General features: G+C 40.8%; 2 pseudogenes; one reads left to right on the top strand and one right to left on the bottom strand.

The window, feature by feature from the left end:
* Positions 1 to 2,970: 2,970 nt before the first annotated feature.
* Positions 2,971 to 9,375, bottom strand: LOC137991670 (uncharacterized; annotated as a pseudogene).
* Positions 5,359 to 8,201, top strand: LOC137987650 (uncharacterized; annotated as a pseudogene).
* Positions 9,376 to 9,737: the final 362 nt, after the last annotated feature.

Here is a 9,737-nt window from a genome sequence, read left to right as displayed (position 1 = left end):
AACAGAGATAGACCTGGGTGCCATGTATTTGGATTTGGCTGAATGAGCAAGCAGCTAGTAAGGAGTCTATTCCTGGAAGGCATTTTTCACTGTTGCCTAACCCTGTCAAGATCTATTTTGGAAGCATTATCAAGGACAATAAAATCCCAGTCGTTGTCCCAGTAGAAGAACGGAGTTCAGATTGGCAAAGTGGAAATGTCTTATTCACATTTACAAACGAGTCCTGCACTAAGCTAGTTGAATTATCAGATAATTATAGAAGTGAGTTAGACATTGCTCAGTCAAATGTAGAAGAAAGTGATGTGGATTCGGAGTCAGAACATGACAGTGTTCAACAAAGTGTCATTCACGAGATGGAACTCACAGCTATGGAACAAAGGAGAAGAGTCGTGAGAAATGTAGATGGTCAAATCATGACATCATACCGAGATCTCTTCAATCCACGTCCAGCCAGACGACAGGCACGTCGAACAACAAATTTGACTCACATGGAAACAGAACTGGAGGCAGAAAGAAATTGTCCTGAGTTTGATCACACAACAGAAGACACTGGCCAAGTATTATAATTAATGGTAATAGTACTCTCTAGGTTAGGATTAGCCTTCCTAAAGTCTATGAGCATGATCCTTAAAGGACCATATACTCAGTCATGTTTTATTTTGTATTACTTGTTGTGATGCAATAAGAATTTGCTTCACCGTGCATGGAAAGTAGGTTACACTGTGAGGCATTAAGTTCCTCTCATATTATTCAAATTATAGGCCATTTGTACTAAGAGGTCATGTGACATCGTTTTTTCATGTTCTCTGTCAATTTTTGGCATCAGCAAGATTCCAACTCATTGTTTAAAGGAAGCATTGGTCACGTGACCTCTTAGTGCAAGTGGCTTATTGTACACAGCTCCCTTAAGCAGGGTAATCATTGTACATGGCTGTGTGTTCAGAAGTGCATATAACTGCAACTTGGATACCCTGCACTAGATAGTGTTGTTTATCATTTTACTAATACTAAAATGATGTGCTTGAGTAGTCAAAACCATGCTAGTTTGAGAAGCATTTCAATTCTTTAATGTGTTGTTGTAAGAATATTGCTGACTGAATTTATTATTTTCATCAGTAAAGTTTTTTTGAATTTTTAAGTAAGGATAAAGTTAAAGTTTTTCTTTCAAGTGAATTAAGTGTTGAATCAGACAAAAGAATATGCCAGATGGTTTTGGGTGTAAAAATTGGGGTGACTAGGTCAAGAGCCTGAAACTTTAAAAATATATGCGTTTGTAGGAGAAAATATAGACTGGATAATTCAAGGAAATATTTAAGATGGTGGAATAGTATGCAATGTTAATTTTAGTCTGTAAAATTATTAATACGAATATTGCAAAAGTTGTGACAATTTGTCTCGAAGGGAGGGGGTGTGAAAGCTGATTGTATTCACGCGTGTGTGCACATGTTTTTTTTTAGTCGAGAAGGTCTTGTGCGGAATTAAAAGTCATGTGGTCGAAACAGAGGGAATTGTCAGCCATGTTTACCAGGCCAAGAAGCAAAAAGAAATGGTCTAGTGTAGCAGACCGTTCTGTATCCTTTGCACCTTTTCGTTTAATGGGTGATAGCAAGAATTATGTTCGCTCCTTTTAAGCCATGTCAGGCAGATATTGCAGCAACACTGCTTGGGTTGATTTCAGCTCCTGTTCATCGATTGACTTAATCTTAGGACTTAAACTTATCAACTCGTGATTTTAAAGATGGAAAGTTCCTGAACATGAAGGTTTGGAAATGTTCAATGGATTGAACTCAGCTCAGAGGTGTGTGCGGGGCAAAAGGCTGATTTTATGTCTTGTCATTTACATCGGGTAAGTAATCTTGAAAGTCTAGTACTATGAGCTCAAATGCAGGTTCTGGGATGTTGCAGGTTGAAAATTCGTAAACGACTTTGAATGAGTCTACCTGGTATTTCAAGTAGATTGTAGCCTTATGTTGCAGTTGACTAGACCTTTAACTCGAATGAACAGGTGCTGAAAATCTACCCTGTAGCCTGTAAAAACTATCTTATACATTAGTGACATTTAACCTGCAACATGCAAAAAGTACATATTGACAGTTGCCTCTGCATAAGCTTATGACGTTCAACGTTTAAGTGATCATTAACTGAGCTTAACTCTAGAATAGTTTTCATTTTTTTTCTCAGTTTTTTAATAGAAATCTAGAATATTGATTGACCACAATATTAGCAGTATGAAGTAGTGTGAAATGGCTTTTTTATGCAAGCCACACCTCCAGCTACACTTTCAACGTGAAATTACAAGTTAATTTATTTGTTAAACCAAGAGATTAAATTTGACAAGCAATAAATGTTCTGAAGATGGAAAACTGTGCCTTCTGCACTTCTCTAATATCAGTTCCTTGCATGTTAATGTCTCATGAGGACAATGGGGGCAAGGATTGATTTTAGGTAAGAGGGAGGTTTGACATTTCTTCCTATGATTTTCACGAACCTACATCCAATGTTTTATCAAAGGTTAGTGACTTAAATATCCAGAAATTCCCTGGCAGCTGGGATGAAGCATTTTAACAGAAAATCTTTTCTTAGTTTAAATGCCTAGCCTTCCCTCCTGTGGAGCCAAACATGTTTGCAGCAGATGTCTGCAGAAAGTTATGGGACCTGAAAGTCTTGAAGGAATACCACTGCTGTCAAGGGACCCCTTCCCCTCTTCTATATAAACAGAATCCAATTGTTGTTGTTGGAATAATAATAATAATAATAATAATAATAATTGTAATATTATTATTATTATTTATTATTATTATTTAAAATTTTAACTTCCGACTTAAGGCGATTTAAAGTGACTTAAGGCGACTTTAGGTCCCAGAGTAGGCCTAGCAATTACATTTTGATTCAGTTTGTTCAATGAAGTCCTGAAAAGAGTCTTAAAAAATAATTTGGGACCCTGTTTATAGTTGATGACCACTGCGCTGATTAGTTATACCTCAATTCTTGCTCCTCAGCTTGGTTTACTTTTCTCTTGACTCTTTTCTTTTTCCCCACATCCGTCTTGTAGTATTCCAACCGTTTCATTCTCTTTCTATTGTCATGCTGGCACTTGTGAAAAGAAGAATACGTTGAACACAATATTCAATGAAATTAGAAGTATGCACTCAAACCCACATATCCACATGCATATGTAGAACACTGAACACAGGTGCTGAACTTTATCTATTCCTTTTCTCTTCTCCTCACTATATTAGAATATTTTTTTTAACAGTTGATATAATCATTATAATATCCAAACAGAACTTCATATCCCAAATCATCCCCACCTGATCATTGCAAAATAACAACTTGTTATGAAATCGACAAGATTTTGTTTACATACAATCTCCTGAATTCCACTGAGTACTGGAAGGCCCATCCGAGAATACAGCTCAATGATCCAGTGGTATTGTGCCCCTTTTTCTTTAAAGAGCCAGGTCATGTTTGCCTGAATAAGGCCCAGATTGGTAGAGGCCTGGTAATGTTTTTGGTGTAGATTGGTATCCTTGGCCCTGAATTTTGTCAAAACACTAAAGGTGGCCTCTGGCATGTTAGAGTGTTCTGAAAGGGCAAAAAATGCAAAAAGTGTGATTGACCCAGAATTAGGGAAAGGGCACTCAATCTCATAGGCAAGCCCATGAAACTCACATTTCAGGGGGTGAGTAGAGTGATATGGCTGTCCTTGGCATTTCATATCTGGGTAAAACCCATTTTCACCACAATGACATTTCTTACGAGAGCACTTTGTCAGGCGATGAAAAGAACAAGACCCTCCCTCCCATTCATGAATGTCCTTGCTGTGGTATTTGCCAAGTGTCAGCATGGTCTCTCTGTACTTTTCAGGACTATTACCAGCCTGAACTAGTGCACAGTAGTGATTCCGCTCGGCATTTTGAATAAATCCGGGCCCTAAACAACCACATACAGGTTTTTTCCTTGTTGCAACAAAAGTATGCTTTTTGTTAGCACAGGAGCATTTCAATAATTCTATAGAAGGAAATTCTGATTTGTGCTAGGCAATAAGTGCTGGGGTAAATGTTGACATTCCCTTCAAATCTTCTAATTCTGTTTCGTCATTGGTCATTGGTCGCTACGGAGTCACGTGAGAAAGCGCACGAGCCCGGGAAGATCAGTTGTGTGCGATCCTTCGGGAAGGTCGGACGTGTGTTGTTTTGTGTGCTCAGTGTTCAACGAACGCCGAGAAAATCGCCGCATGGCTGCCGAAAATATGAGTGGAAGGGACGGCCTTTCACCGGCGGAGGAAGAAAATTAAATTTCTGAAGACAATGAGTCAGCGAATTCTTCGCCACAGGGCACAGACAACGTGCTTGCTAACGCCTTGTCAACTATGACTCAAATGAGTTCCACCATGCTGTGCATGGAAAAGACAATGAAATGGTTAGCTGAAGAACCAGAAGACCATGCTACACCACCGAAAAGGAGAAGAAAACTTCCTGCAGCTAGTGCCATGAGCGATAGCAGAGATTCAGACCCTGAAAAGTCGGATTCCAAGGCACTCATTTGCCCGCCCAACAGCGACCCGCCAAAACGGGGCAGCTCTGCAGAGGACGCATTGCTCAATGAAATTGCTCAAGACTTTGAGTCGGACGAGCAAACTGACCTGAAAGTCGCTCAGAAATTGGCGGATATCGTCAATAAGCAATGGGGTTCTAAGTTGGAGGAAGCCAAATTAAAAGAAAAATTGGCGAAATACAATCGACCTGATAATTGTGAGAAATTAACTGTGCCAAAGGTCAACCCTGAGATATGGAATAAGCACGGGACCAGGAGCACGGATTTACGCCTTGCAAACATGCAGAAAGTCCTTGTTAAAGTCGGTAGTGCTGTCGCCAAATCGATTGACACACTGCTGGCTAACCGTGCAGATCTAAACAAGACTTCAGCGCTGGCTCTCACTGAGACATTGGGGAAATTAGTTACGTATAACGCTGATGCTCTGGCATTGTTAGGTCATGTGAACATTGACTTGTCTTACCGTCGACGCGACGCTATCAAACCACACTTAAATAACGAATATTCCTCGTTGTGTGGCTCTCAAGTACCCATCACGGGCTTGTTATTTGGCGATGAGCTGCAATCTCAGCTCAACAATATCAAAGCGACTAATAGGATTGGCCATACGACTACTGCAAAGTCACCTTACCGAAACCATAGCGATGGCTGGAAGGGCAAATCTCCTCACTCTAGTGGAAAGGCTTTTTTAGGGAAGAGGGGCCGGTCTTACCGGCCACAAAACAACTTCTACAAACCACGGGAAACCGAGAATAAATCCAGCCAGTGAAATGCTCTGATATCCTGACAGACAAGGTAAATATGTTGCAGTATCTTAAGCACAAAGTTCTCTGCTTTAAAGTAGGGGGGCCGAGAGAATATTATAATCAGTGGCAGGCCTTAACCTCAGACCCTGAGATATTGCAAATGATATTAGGCCAGCCAATTGAATTTACCAGGACTCCATATCAAAGAGTAGCTCCCAGAGAGAAGAAAATCCTTGATTTGGATGAACAGCGTGTCATTGATACCGAAATAAATACACTAGTTGCTAAAGGTGTTATTACCCCAAGTAGTAACGAAGAAGGGGAATATATCTCTCCTATCTTCACTAGGGCTAAAAAGGATGGCTCTTTCAGAGTTATTTTAAATCTCAAATGTTTAAACACTCATGTGCAATATCACCATTTTAAAATGGACTCGCTTAATACTGTTCTACATATGGTAAAACCTGGGTGTTTTATGGCATCAATAGACCTAAAAGATGCTTATTATTCTGTGCCTATTGCCACTGCCGACCAAAAATACTTGAAGTTTCAGTGGCTAGGAAAACTATATCAATATGTTTGTTTTCCAAATGGATTGGCGTTTTGCCCCAGGAAGTTTACTAAATTATTAAAGCCAGTATACTCACATTTAAGGCAGCTGGGACACCTTTCAGCAAGTCATATTGATGACTCATATCTCCAGGGTGATGACTGTGAAAGAAATGTTACGGATACTGTCAAATTATTTGATTCCCTTGGGTTTACTGTACACCCTGAAAAATCATCCTTTGTTCCACAACATCGAATCACCTTCATGGGTTTTATTATAGACTCAATTACAATGACAGTCTATCCAACCTCTGAGAAGATCGAGAAGATCATTCATACCTGTCAAGGCCTGTTGCAGTGTCCACACCCCACAGTAAGAGAGGTGGCATCCACTCTTGGGTTACTCATATCAAATTTTCCAGCTGCAAATCTAGGGCCCTTGCATTTTAGGTCACTGGGCATGGACAAAACTGAGGCCTTGCACTTAAACAAGGGTAACTTTGATGCCTTTATGTCACTGTCTGAGTTGTCTCGCAGTGATTTGCAGTGGTGGATACACTCAGCAGGGTCGCTACAAAAACCTATAAGCCCTCCTCAGCCAGAGATCACTTTATACACAGATGCAAGTAAAGAAGGCTGGGGAGGAGTACTTGATAATGTAAAGATTGGGGGCATTGGACCCCTGAAGAGGCTTCAAATCACATTAATTATCTTGAAATGCTTGCAGTGTTATTTTCTCTCAAGGCATTTCACAAAGAGTTGTCAGGGAAGCATGTCCTTGTGCGAATAGATAATATGACTGCTGTGTCAGATTTAGGTAAAATGGGCAGTAGCCATTCCAGAAAGAGAAATGATCTAACCCGTACACTCTGGGCATGGTGCCTTGAAAATAACATGTGGTTAACCACAAGTCATATCCCAGGAAAAGAAAATACTCTAGCTGATGCAGAGTCCAGGAAATCTAGAAAAGAAACTGAATGGACCTTAGACAGACGGCGTTTCCACGAGGCTGTTAAGAACCTTGATGTTGAGCCTCAGATTGACCTGTTTGCCTCTGGGCTTAATTACCAGTTAAGGCCATTTGTCGCCTACCAACCTGATCCTGAAGCAATGGCTATTAATGCCTTTTCAATCTCTTGGAAACCTTACGTTTTTTATGCTTTTCCTCCCTTTAGTATCATCCCAAAAGTGTTACAGAAAATCCAAGCAGAGGAGACCACAGGACTGTTAGTTGTGCCATGCTGGCTGACTCAACCATGGTGGCAATTGTTAATGCGACTGCTGGTTCAGGAACCCCTTGTGCTTGCAAAAAAAGAAACACACCTTATTTCTACCTCAACATCAGAAGCTCACCCTTCTGATATGCCACTTGTCCGGAAATCCCTTGAAGGCAGAGGCCTTTCGGAATCGGCTACCTCACTCATCTTGCAGTCCTGGAGAAGGGGTACTCTACAACAATATAAACCTTTCATCGCTAAATGGGAACAGTACTGTAGTCAAAGAAAGATTAATCCTTTTTCAGCGACTCTAGAACATGGGATTAATTTCCTGGCAGAACTGTACCAAACAGGGATTGGATATAGTGCCCTCAACACAGCCCGTTGTGCTTTATCTAATGTTTGTTTCACATCAGAGCATTATACTTTTGGACAGCATCCCTTAGTTTGTCGTTTCATCAAGGGAATTTTCGAATGCAGACCCTCTCTACCAAGGTATCAAGAAACTTGGGATGTGACTGTGGTATTAGACTACCTAGCAAAATTTGGGCCACCTGAGAAACTTAGTTTGAAGAACCTGACTTTGAAGGTGGTTATGTTGATGGCGTTGCTTTCGGGACAGCGTCGTCAGACTTTGCACACATTATCAACTGATTGTATGCAAATAAGTTCTGATAAATGTGTGTTTTTCATTAACTCACTGTTGAAAACTTCGAGACCTGGTAAACATTTAGCTTGCCTTGAGTTTCAGGCCTATGCACCAGATGTTAGTCTTTGTATTGTAAAGCATCTTCAGCACTATCTGAAGCGTACAGATGTTCTTCGAGGTGATGTCAAGCAGTTTTTTGTTAGTTACACTAAGCCTCACAAAGCTGTTTCCCCTGATACAGTAAGCAGATGGATTAAGACTACATTGGCTGGTGCTGGAATTGACACTTCAAAGTATGGTGCCCACAGCACCAGGTCAGCTTCTACATCTGCAGCTAAAGGGAACAGCATTTCTCTTGCCACAATTATGAAAAGTGCTGGGTGGTCTCAGGAATCCACCTTTACCAAGTTTTACCACAAACCAGTGGAACACCGAGCGAATTTTGGGGCTGAACTCCTTAAAGCTGTATGTGGTGACAACTAAGATAGTTTCCCTAAGAGAGCATGGTATTAAAGCAGATTCATATTGTTATAATCATTGCTGTCCCATTTGTGTTCGCCCTCACACTGCTTTAAAATCTCACGTGACTCCGTAGCGACCAATGACCAATGACGAAACAGAATACCTGTAAGGTGAAGTTTGATTTGGATTCTGTGAGTCATTGGTCGGGAGCGAAGGAGTCATGTGCCCACCCATGTGTTATTACCCCACCCGTGATTGGGTGTAAGTGCTCACATCTGTTAAAGACTGATCTTCCCGTGCTCGTGCGCTTTCTCATGACTCCTTCACTCCCAACCAATGACTCACAGAACCCAAATCAAACTTCACCTTACAGGTAAGCCTCGTTTAATTTTGGTATTTTTTCCCATGTGCTCTACCTACATGCCCCCCACATAACATAACTCTAGACTCCTGGGCCCGGTTGTTCGAAAGCCGATTAGCTTAATCCAGGATTAGCGTAAACTTTTGTTTCATGTTTTTAACGTTTTGGTGAAAGTTTGTTTTGCTTATTTTTGTTTTTCAAGACTGACTTCTTCTAATGTAAAGTGTTGCCGAATATCAGCGTTGAACAGCATTAAGGAGTAGAGAAATTAACTCCTCGGTTAATTTTTAATCTGGGATTAGCGTTAATCGGCTTTTGAACAACCGGGCCCTGTTCATTAGAGAATGAATACCGAAACCCTTTGGCAGATAAAGAGTCGGCATCCTGCCAATTGATTGCAACATGTGGGCCTTCTTCTTTTGCCTGAGCCCAACGCTTCTGGCTGAGATGGCCATCTGCTGACTTAGCAGTACCTTGCCATAAATCTCCATCACAAAGGTGCAAGTTTGACTAAAATGCCCCCGTATTAGCCAGCACCCATCACAGCATGTTACTGCTCTGGACCAGCTACCGATTTGATCTGATGGGAGCTGTTTCATTTAATGTTTGGCACGATCACACATCCCATCAAGCATGTCTTTAATATGAGGAAGGGCGAGGTCAATCACTTCCAAGAAGGGTTTTCCTATAACTAGCATACCCATGCCCACTTATGAAAAATGCTAAAGAGAAAGCCAAGGATACTATTTGCCTCCGTGAATTCTGGGCAAGTTGGCTGCTCTTGTAGTCTCTCTCTGTGGTCCAGCACCCACAACACTTGAAGGTAAACATCATAGCCCCTCCACACATGCAGTTAGAACAAGCTTTCCTATGACAAAAAAAAATACATCAATTTACAGTCCAGAGTGTACATTTTTCATAACAGTCAGGATGTCATTGAAAAAAGAAAACAAAAAGCGGTTGAGCAATTTGAATGACATGGTAAGTTTGAATCACACAACAAAAGGTGAGTGCTACGATTTATAATATAGGACTGAGTGGAGTCTAATTTGGTCTGTAATCATATGAGTGATAAACACGAGTATGAATATATGTAAAAACCTTTCACACTAAAATCCTATAATTACACACTCGATCATTCTTCTGATGATGTGAAGGTCATACAAACACAGACATCTCTTGAATCAAGCTCAACG

Source organism: Montipora foliosa, chromosome 2 (assembly GCF_036669935.1).
Source record: "Montipora foliosa isolate CH-2021 chromosome 2, ASM3666993v2, whole genome shotgun sequence".
In the NCBI taxonomy this organism is placed as follows: domain Eukaryota; kingdom Metazoa; phylum Cnidaria; class Anthozoa; order Scleractinia; family Acroporidae; genus Montipora; species Montipora foliosa.
The sequence above is the reverse complement of the archived record's forward strand: the minus strand, read 5'-3'. Positions and strand labels throughout refer to the sequence as shown.